This window comes from Culex quinquefasciatus, chromosome 2 (genome assembly GCF_015732765.1).
Source record: "Culex quinquefasciatus strain JHB chromosome 2, VPISU_Cqui_1.0_pri_paternal, whole genome shotgun sequence".
In the NCBI taxonomy this organism is placed as follows: domain Eukaryota; kingdom Metazoa; phylum Arthropoda; class Insecta; order Diptera; family Culicidae; genus Culex; species Culex quinquefasciatus.
In genome coordinates, this window is record NC_051862.1 from 103011703 (window position 1) to 103023187 (window position 11485).

An 11485-nucleotide genomic window follows, 5' to 3' on the forward strand; every position below is an offset into this window, starting at 1 on the left:
AATCATATAGTGAGTAGATAAATTTACATGTAGACATCTTCTTCTTCTATATATATAAAAAATATCACGAATACAGCACAAAAGAACGCCACAAAATCCATCTTCCCGGCGCTGCTGCTCACACGATACTGACGCGCAATAATATTCATTAGCACAATGACCCCCCTCAAACGTGTTGTGACGTGCGCGCTAAAGGCAACGTTGCTTGCCTCGAGTTATTTTACGGATGGAGGTGGAAGAGACCTCCGAGACGGATGATTTTCAACTCATCCCTGGAAATCGGAAGCGAAAGAAGTCCCTTGAGGTCACCGGAGCTATCGTCGGAGAAGAAAAAGTGGAGCAGAATCTGCTCAACAACAACAAGTTCAGCCCGCTAGTGGAAAACAAAAACAACAACAATGCCAGCCCAGCAGGAGGAGGAGACGTCCCGGCGGTTCCACCACTCGGCCAGTCGGCAGGTAAACAAAAGCAACCGCCTTTTGTGGTGAAGAACACCACGGATTTTTACAAGCTTGTGGCGATAGTGGAAAGTTGTAAATTTGGTTTCGATCCTATTTACAAACTGACCCGATATGGAACCAAGGTGGCCTGCTTCTCTGTCAAAGATTTTGACAAGTTGCAGGAGCTTCTCCAGAGGAAGAAAGTGGAATTTTACACCCACGGCCGAAGAAGCGAACGATTTCACCGGGTCGTTGTTCGTGGTTTACCTGATCAACTGAAACCGGATGAGGTCAAGTACCTGCTGAAGAGGGATCTCAAGCTGGACGCGCTGGAGGTGCATGTCATCAAGCGGAAGGAAAAGTCCACCGTGGACGAAACTCCGTACATTGTGGTCTTCCCCAAGGGATACACCAATCTGAAGAAGCTCTCTGCAATGAATGTTGTGGCAAGCACTATCATCCGGTGGGGGGCCTACCGGAACAAGCAGCCGAACGTGACCCAGTGCAGGAACTGCTTGCAGCTGGGTCATGGAACCAGGAACTGTCACCTCAAGGGGAGGTGCAACAACTGTGGGGGTCCCCACAAGACGGACGAGTGCAAAGTCCAAGAAGCAGAGTCGAAGCGGTGTGCCAACTGCTCTGGAGCTCACGAAGCCACGGACCGCAGCTGCCCCAAGCGTGCGGACTTCATCCAGAGGCGCCAGCAGGCGTCGAAACCGAAACCGCCGGCAAGGAAGGCGAAGAAGCAGAGTCCAGCAGTTCCGGCGTTCACGCCGGCGGAGTTCCCTCCGCTGCCGGGCGCAGTTCCGGACGGAAAATCGAAGGATCGCCCTCGACCCGCAGGAAAAAGCCAAGGAAGCAGTGGCTCCCGAGACGGTGGAGCCACGAAGGAGGAAGCCATGATCTCCAAGTATGGAGTTTAAGGAGTTGTTGTTGTTTTTTTTGTTATATATTAGTTATTTAACGATCCTCGGTCCCAACCTGGTCACAGCACCTAAAAGGACCAAATAAAAATAAGTTATGAATAAAAAAATGGCCCCCCTCACCGCATGCATGGCATGAACACGATCACGAATACAGCACAAAAAGAACGCCACAAAAATCCATCTTCCCGGCGCTGCTGCTAACACGATAATCTGTTGCTCGCATTTCTGAAAAATACTCGAAAAATGCACTTTTTCATTCAAGCTCCGCGCGCGAGTTGTAAACCATTTTTGGGAATTTTTTGTTGTATGAAAACATTGTTCCTGACATCCTAATCTATCATTCTAGGGGTGAGCACCGAAGATTTGACAACTTTTATTTTTTTGGGACGGCCTAAGTACACGCAATACATACGCACCTAGAATGCTCTATAGTTCCACTATTTGAATTTAAAAGCATTCAAACGTCAAAACTGTTATCAAACGGACAACCCAGTTATGGAACAGCATTCTGCAGCTAGGCTATGTTCGGAGTTACCAAACGAGTACTGTATTCATATTTCTTATTTTAGGATATCCATGACAAAACTGAGCAAGAGAAGAAAAAGAGCGCTGAAAATCATCTGGAGGTACAATCAAGTTATGAAAACATCGAGTCGTCTAAAGATGAATCCAAACCAAAACAGCTAACAATTGCCGTGGAAAAAGACGGTAGTTTATGTTCTAGTCCGTCTACTACCAGCGTGAAAAAAAACTTGTGTAAAGTGGACCCTAACACTGTAGAAATTTTTGATCAATCGAATTCCGAAAAATACATGACAACTAGTCAAGATGTGGTAAGATATTAATTGTATTTCTTATACAAAAATGCAACAACCTTTTACATTTATAGGATACCATCGTTATAAAAGCTGCTGAGCATGAAACTTTAGATCATTCAAGCGAGAAGCCATGAACCGAGCCTAGCAAGCAAAAACAGAACATTTCTTCGTTCCACTCTACACTCAATAGTTTATGATAAATAGTGTATAATAAACAATAAATATTATCATTGGACATTAAGTTCGTTGTGATTTTAGTCTGTTTCTGTATCCATCCTTATTTATGACTTTAATGAGGCATATGGGTAATTCTCCGCCAACTCACACAGCAGTTGCCCCGACCCCTCTTCGATTTGCGTGAAACTTTGTCCTAAGGAGTAACTTTTGTCCCTGATCACGAATCCGAGGTCCGTTTTTGATATCTCGTGACGGAGGGCGGTACGACCCCTTCCATTTTTGAACATGCGAAAAAAGAGGTGTTTTTGAAAAAATTGCAGCTTGACACGGTGATGAGATAGAAATTTGGTGTCAAAGGGACTTTTATGTAAAATTAGACGCCCGATTTGATGGCGTACTCACAATTCCGAAAAAACGTAGTTTTCATCGAAAAATACACTAAAAAAGTTTTTAAAATTCTCCCATTTTCCGTTACTCGACTGTAAAAAGTTTTGGAACATGTCATTTTATGGGAAATTTAATGTACTTTTCGAATCTACATTGACCCAGAAGGGTCATTTTTTCATTTAGAACAAAATTTTTCATTTTAAAATTTCGTGTTTTTTCTAACTTTGCAGGGTTATTTTTTAGAGTGTAACAATGTTCTACAAAGTTGTAGAGCAGACAATTACAAAAATTTTGATATATAGACATAAGGGATTTGCTAATAAACGTCACGAGTTATCGCGATTTTACGAAAAAAAAGTTTTGAAAAAGTTGGTCGTCATTGATCATGGCCGTTCATGGTCACCCGCGACAGACACGGACGACGAAACAAAGAGAAACGCAAAAATAGTAGTTTATGCAACAAGTTGCAAAAAGAGGATTTTTTCAGCACGAGTCGTACATTTATCCAACGAGGTTCACCGAGTTGGATAAATACGACGAGTGCTGAAAAAATCAAGTTTTGCATCGAGTTCCATACAACATTTTTTGCAATTCCGAAAAACACCCATTGAGTGAAATTTTAAGTCAAATTTTCATGTATTTTGTCAATAAATCGTTTTAATCAAAAAAATGTTGAAAAGTGTTACTTTTCGAAACAAGTGCTGAAAAGTTCAACTTTTCAGCACCCATTTCAGTGCTGAAAAGTAGAACTTTTCAGCATTTGTTTTGAAAAGGGTTACTATTCGATTCTGTTATTTTTGGTACAGAAAAGTAGGCTATTTCGCCGTTCAAGAATGACAGGAAAAGTAAGTAGTTGAACTTTTCAGCACTTGTTAGGAAAAGTTATACTTTTCAACTTTTTTTATTTAAACGATTCATTGTCTCAATGCATGGACTTTTGTCCTATAATTCTGTCCAAAGGGTGTTTTTGGAATTGCAAAAATGTTGTATGGAACTCGTTGCAAACTTGATTTTTTCAGCAATCGTCCTATTTATCCAACTCGGTAAACCTCGTTGGATAAATGTACGACTCGTGCTGAAAAATCCTCTTTGCAACTTGTTGCATAAACTACTATTTCAAAAAAAATTTTTCGTAAAATCGCGATAACTCGTGATGTTTATAAGCAAACTCTTTATGTCTATATATCAAAATTTTTGTAATTGTCTGCTCTACAACTTTGTAGAACATTGTTACACTCTAAAAAATAACCCTGCAAAGTTAGAAAAAACACGAAATTTTAAAATGAAAAATTTTGTTCTAAATGAAAAAGTGACCCTTCTGGGTAAATGTAGATTCGAAAAGTACATTAAATTTCCCATAAAATGACATGTTCCAAAATTTTTTACAGTCGAGTAACGGAAAATGGGAGAATTTTTAAAACTTGTTTAGTGTTTTTTTCGATGAAAAATACGTATTTTCGGAATTCTGAGTACGCCATCAAATCGGGCGTCTAATTTTACATAAAAGTCCCTTTGACACCAAATTTCTATCTCATCACCGTTTCAGGCTGCAAATTATTGAAAAACACCTCTTTTTTCGCATGTTCAAAAATGGAAGGGGTCGTACCGCCCCTCCGTCACGAGATATCGAAAAACGGACCTCGGATTCGTGATCAGGGACAACAGTTACCCCTTAGGACAAAGTTTCACGCAAATCGAAGAGGGGTCGGGGCAACTTTTCCCGATTTCGTGTGAGTTGGTGAGTTGGTTACCCATATACTTTGCAATCGTATCTTAACATTAGTCATAACAAATTCTTTCAATATTAAATAATAAAATTTGTTTGCGATAGAAAGTTTTAAGCAAAGCTACCTCTTTTTACTTATTTTTGTATTTAAAATTAAGGTGGGTATCCCCAATGATATCCCTAATTATAAGGGTGTGTTATTAGGGTGCCCAGAATATGGAACCTGTGGTGACGAGCCCCTCGGCTCTGAGGTGAGTCCAGGCATGCCAGATTTTGAAGATTTTCGGGCACATCACAAAAACGCAAATGAGTTTAACTTGATGGCAAAACAATATTTTACAAATCTGTTTTTGGCAAAAGAAGCAAAACATTGTTATATTTTTCGTGAGTGATTCATTTAATTTAAAATCATCGAATAACATGGCAAAACAATACGTTTGAGCATTGAGCCTGTGCTAGAAAATCTTCAAATGTGGCATCCCTGGGTGAGTCACCCTGTGCAGGGGATAGCTCACGCTAGTTAGCATCCAAACCCAGCATCCACATTTCGAAAACCGCTACCTAGCATCCAAACCCAGCATTCAAATTTCGAAAACCGCTACCTAGCATCCAGATCCAGCATCCAAGTTTAAACTACTTAAAAAAGTTGTTTTCAGTAACTATTTAGCTTAGAACAGTCAAAATAATGAATTCTGCGACGAAAACAACCTTAAAAAATCCATTCAAGAAACTTAAAAAAAATAAAAGCCGTTCAGTACAATAACCTGGATGCTGGCATGTTTTCTGAACGTAATTCATCAACCAATGTTTCTAAACTCATTTTTGGGGTTCTCTGAACATATTTCAATCAAAACCACGTTGGATGCTGGGTTTTTCCAATTTTATAAGGACTTGGAATATTTGAAATTTGAATTTCTCAATATTTGGCTAATTTAAAATTTTCAATCTTGGATGCTGGCATGTTTTCTGAACGTAATTCATCAACCAATGTTTCTAAACTCATTTTTGGGGTTCTCTGAACATATTTCAATCAAAACCACGTTGGATGCTGGGTTTTTCCAATTTTATAAGGACTTGGAATATTTGATATTTGAATTTCTCAATATTTGGCTAATTTAAAATTTTCAATCTTGGATGCTGGCATGTTTTCTGAACGCAATTCATCAACCAATGTTTCTAAACTAATTTTTGGGGTTCTCTGAACATATTTCAATCAAAACCACGTTTAATGCTGGGTTTTCCAATTTTATAAGGACTTGGAATATTTGAAATTTGAATTTCTCAATATTTGGCTAATTTAAAATTTTCAATCTTGGATGCTGGCATGTTTTCTGAACGTAATTCATCAACCAATGTTTTTAAACTCATTTTTGGGGTTCTCTGAACATATTTCAATCAAAACCACGTTGGATGCTGGGTTTTTCCAATTTTATAAGGACTTGGAATATTTGATATTTGAATTTCTCATTATTTGGCTAATTTAAAATTTTCAATCTTGGATGCTGGCATGTTTTCTGAACGCAATTCATCAACCAATGTTTCTAAACTCATTTTGGGGTTCTCTGAACATATTTCAATCAAAACCACGTTGGATGCTGGGTTTTCCAATTTTATAAGGACTTGTGTCGCAGATAGGGCGGGCAATGATGGTAGAATTTGAAATTTGAATTTCTCAATATTTGGCTAATTTAAAATTTTCAATCTTGGATGCTGGCATGTTTTCTGAACGCAATTCATCAACCAATGTTTCTAAACTCATTTTTGGGGTTCTCTGAACATATTTCAATCAAAACCACGTTGGATGCTGGGTTTTTCCAATTTTATAAGGACTTGGAATATTTGAAATTTGAATTTCTCATTATTTGGCTAATTTAAAATTTTCAATCTTGGATGCTGGCATGTTTTCTGAACGCAATTCATCAACCAATGTTTCTAAACTCATTTTGGGGTTCTCTGAACATATTTCAATCAAAACCACGTTGGATGCTGGGTTTTCCAATTTTATAAGGACTTGTGTCGCAGATAGGGCGGGCAATGATGGAAGAATTTGAAATTTGAATTTCTCAATATTTGGCTAATTTAAAATTTTCAATCTTGGATGCTGGCATGTTTTCTGAACGCAATTCATCAACCAATGTTTCTAAACTCATTTTTGGGTTCTCTGAACATATTTCAATCAAAACCACGTTTAATGCTGGGTTTTTCCAATTTTATAAGGACTTGGAATATTTGAAATTTGAATTTCTCAATATTTGGCTAATTTAAAATTTTCAATCTTGGATGCTGGCATGTTTTCTGAACGCAATTCATCAACCAATGTTTCTAAACTCATTTTGGGGTTCTCTGAACATATTTCAATCAAAACCACGTTGGATGCTGGGTTTTCCAATTTTATAAGGACTTGTGTCGCAGATAGGGCGGGCAATGATGGTAGAATTTGAAATTTGAATTTCTCAATATTTGGCTAATTTAAAATTTTCAATCTTGGATGCTGGCATGTTTTCTGAACGCAATTCATCAACCAATGTTTCTAAACTCATTTTGGGGTTCTCTGAACATATTTCAATCAAAACCACGTTTAATGCTGGGTTTTTCCAATTTTATAAGGACTTGGAATATTTGAAATTTGAATTTCTCAATATTTGGCTAATTTAAAATTTTCAATCTTGGATGCTGGCATGTTTTCTGAACGCAATTCATCAACCAATGTTTCTTAACTCATTTTTGGGGTTCTCTGAACATATTTCAATCAAAACCACGTTGGATGCTGGGTTTTCCAATTTTATAAGGACTTGGAATATTTGATATTTGAATTTCTCAATATTTGGCTAATTTAAAATTTTCAATCTTGGATGCTGGCATGTTTTCTGAACGCAATTCATCAACCAATGTTTCTAAACTCATTTTTGGGGTTCTCTGAACATATTTCAATCAAAACCACGTTGGATGCTGGGTTTTTCCAATTTTATAAGGACTTGGAATATTTGAAATTTGAATTTCTCAATATTTGGCTAATTTAAAATTTTCAATCTTGGATGCTGGCATGTTTTCTGAACGTAATTCATCAACCAATGTTTTTAAACTCATTTTGGGGTTCTCTGAACATATTTCAATCAAAACCACGTTGGATGCTGGGTTTTTCCAATTTTATAAGGACTTGTGTCGCAGATAGGGCGGGCAATGATGGTAGAATTTGAAATTTGAATTTCTCAATATTTGGCTAATTTAAAATTTTCAATCTTGGATGCTGGCATGTTTTCTGAACGCAATTCATCAACCAATGTTTCTAAACTCATTTTGGGGTTCTCTGAACATATTTCAATCAAAACCACGTTGGATGCTGGGTTTTCCAATTTTATAAGGACTTGTGTCGCAGATAGGGCGGGCAATGATGGTAGAATTTGAAATTTGAATTTCTCAATATTTGGCTAATTTAAAATTTTCAATCTTGGATGCTGGCATGTTTTCTGAACGCAATTCATCAACCAATGTTTCTAAACTCATTTTGGGGTTCTCTGAACATATTTCAATCAAAACCACGTTTAATGCTGGGTTTTTCCAATTTTATAAGGACTTGGAATATTTGAAATTTGAATTTCTCAATATTTGGCTAATTTAAAATTTTCAATCTTGGATGCTGGCATGTTTTCTGAACGCAATTCATCAACCAATGTTTCTTAACTCATTTTTGGGGTTCTCTGAACATATTTCAATCAAAACCACGTTGGATGCTGGGTTTTTCCAATTTTATAAGGACTTGGAATATTTGATATTTGAATTTCTCAATATTTGGCTAATTTAAAATTTTCAATCTTGGATGCTGGCATGTTTTCTGAACGCAATTCATCAACCAATGTTTCTAAACTCATTTTTGGGGTTCTCTGAACATATTTCAATCAAAACCACGTTGGATGCTGGGTTTTTCCAATTTTATAAGGACTTGGAATATTTGATATTTGAATTTCTCATTATTTGGCTAATTTAAAATTTTCAATCTTGGATGCTGGCATGTTTTCTGAACGCAATTCATCAACCAATGTTTCTAAACTCATTTTGGGGTTCTCTGAACATATTTCAATCAAAAACACGTTGGATGCTGGGTTTTTCCAATTGTATAAGGACTTGGAATATTTGAAATTTGAATTTCTCAATATTTGGCTAATTTAAAATTTTCAATCTTGGATGCTGGCATGTTTTCTGAACGCAATTCATCAACCAATGTTTCTAAACTCATTTTGGGGTTCTCTGAACATATTTCAATCAAAACCACGTTGGATGCTGGGTTTTTCCAATTTTATAAGGACTTGTGTCGCAGATAGGGCGGGCAATGATGGTAGAATTTGAAATTTGAATTTCTCAATATTTGGCTAATTTAAAATTTTCAATCTTGGATGCTGGCATGTTTTCTGAACGCAATTCATCAACCAATGTTTCTAAACTCATTTTTGGGGTTCTCTGAACATATTTCAATCAAAACCACGTTTAATGCTGGGTTTTTCCAATTTTATAAGGACTTGGAATATTTGAAATTTGAATTTCTCAATATTTTGCTAATTTAAAATTTTCAATCTTGGATGCTGGCATGTTTTCTGAACGCAATTCATCAACCAATGTTTCTTAACTCATTTTTGGGGTTCTCTGAACATATTTCAATCAAAACCACGTTGGATGCTGGGTTTTTCCAATTTTATAAGGATTTGGAATATTTGATATTTGAATTTCTCAATATTTGGCTAATTTAAAATTTTCAATCTTGGATGCTGGCATGTTTTCTGAACGCAATTCATCAACCAATGTTTCTAAACTCATTTTTGGGGTTCTCTGAACATATTTCAATCAAAACCACGTTGGATGCTGGGTTTTTCCAATTTTATAAGGATTTGGAATATTTGATATTTGAATTTCTCAATATTTGGCTAATTTAAAATTTTCAATCTTGGATGCTGGCATGTTTTCTGAACGCAATTCATCAACCAATGTTTCTAAACTCATTTTGGGGTTCTCTGAACATATTTCAATCAAAACCACGTTGGATGCTGGGTTTTTCCAATTTTATAAGGACTTGGAATATTTGATATTTGAATTTCTCATTATTTGGCTAATTTAAAATTTTCAATCTTGGATGCTGGCATGTTTTCTGAACGCAATTCATCAACCAATGTTTCTAAACTCATTTTGGGGTTCTCTGAACATATTTCAATCAAAACCACGTTGGATGCTGGGTTTTTCCAATTGTATAAGGACTTGGAATATTTGATATTTGAATTTCTCAATATTTGGCTAATTTAAAATTTTCAATCTTGGATGCTGGCATGTTTTCTGAACGTAATTCATCAACCAATGTTTTTAAACTCATTTTTGGGGTTCTCTGAACATATTTCAATCAAAACCACGTTGGATGCTGGGTTTTTCCAATTTTATAAGGACTTGTGTCGCAGATAGGGCGGGCAATGATGGTAGAATTTGAAATTTGAATTTCTCAATATTTGGCTAATTTAAAATTTTCAATCTTGGATGCTGGCATGTTTTCTGAACGCAATTCATCAACCAATGTTTCTAAACTCATTTTTGGGGTTCTCTGAACATATTTCAATCAAAACCACGTTTAATGCTGGGTTTTTCCAATTTTATAAGGACTTGGAATATTTGAAATTTGAATTTCTCAATATTTGGCTAATTTAAAATTTTCAATCTTGGATGCTGGCATGTTTTCTGAACGCAATTCATCAACCAATGTTTCTTAACTCATTTTTGGGGTTCTCTGAACATATTTCAATCAAAACCACGTTGGATGCTGGGTTTTTCCAATTTTATAAGGACTTGGAATATTTGATATTTGAATTTCTCAATATTTGGCTAATTTAAAATTTTCAATCTTGGATGCTGGCATGTTTTCTGAACGCAATTCATCAACCAATGTTTCTAAACTCATTTTTGGGGTTCTCTGAACATATTTCAATCAAAACCACGTTGGATGCTGGGTTTTTCCAATTTTATAAGGACTTGGAATATTTGATATTTGAATTTCTCATTATTTGGCTAATTTAAAATTTTCAATCTTGATGCTGGCATGTTTTCTGAACGCAATTCATCAACCAATGTTTCTAAACTCATTTTGGGGTTCTCTGAACATATTTCAATCAAAACCACGTTGGATGCTGGGTTTTTCCAATTTTATAAGGACTTGTGTCGCAGATAGGGCGGGCAATGATGGTAGAATTTGAAATTTGAATTTCTCAATATTTGGCTAATTTAAAATTTTCAATCTTGGATGCTGGCATGTTTTCTGAACGCAATTCATCAACCAATGTTTCTAAACTCATTTTGGGGTTCTCTGAACATATTTCAATCAAAACCACGTTGGATGCTGGGTTTTTCCAATTTTATAAGGACTTGTGTCGCAGATAGGGCGGGCAATGATGGTAGAATTTGAAATTTGAATTTCTCAATATTTGGCTAATTTAAAATTTTCAATCTTGGATGCTGGCATGTTTTCTGAACGCAATTCATCAACCAATGTTTCTAAACTCATTTTGGGGTTCTCTGAACATATTTCAATCAAAACCACGTTGGATGCTGGGTTTTTCCAATTTTATAAGGACTTGTGTCGCAGATAGGGCGGGCAATGATGGTAGAATTTGAAATTTGAATTTCTCAATATTTGGCTAATTTAAAATTTTCAATCTTGGATGCTGGCATGTTTTCTGAACGCAATTCATCAACCAATGTTTCTAAAATCATTTTTGGGGTTCTCTGAACATATTTCAATCAAAACCACGTTTAATGCTGGGTTTTTCCAATTTTATAAGGACTTGGAATATTTGAAATTTGAATTTCTCAATATTTTGCTAATTTAAAATTTTCAATCTTGGATGCTGGCATGTTTTCTGAACGCAATTCATCAACCAATGTTTCTTAACTCATTTTTGGGGTTCTCTGAACATATTTCAATCAAAACCACGTTAGATGCTGGGTTTTTCCAATTTTATAAGGATTTGGAATATTTGATAT

The 11485-nt window shown here is 36.1% G+C and overlaps 1 long non-coding RNA gene across 1 annotated transcript; it reads left to right on the plus strand.

The window, feature by feature from the left end:
• The first annotated feature begins 1756 nt into the window (after positions 1–1756).
• LOC119767715 lies at positions 1757–2425 on the plus strand. The gene is made up of 2 exons (XR_005277667.1): positions 1757–2199; positions 2256–2425. It is a non-coding gene; the product is annotated as an uncharacterized LOC119767715 (long non-coding RNA).
• The last annotated feature ends 9060 nt before the right edge of the window (positions 2426–11485 follow it).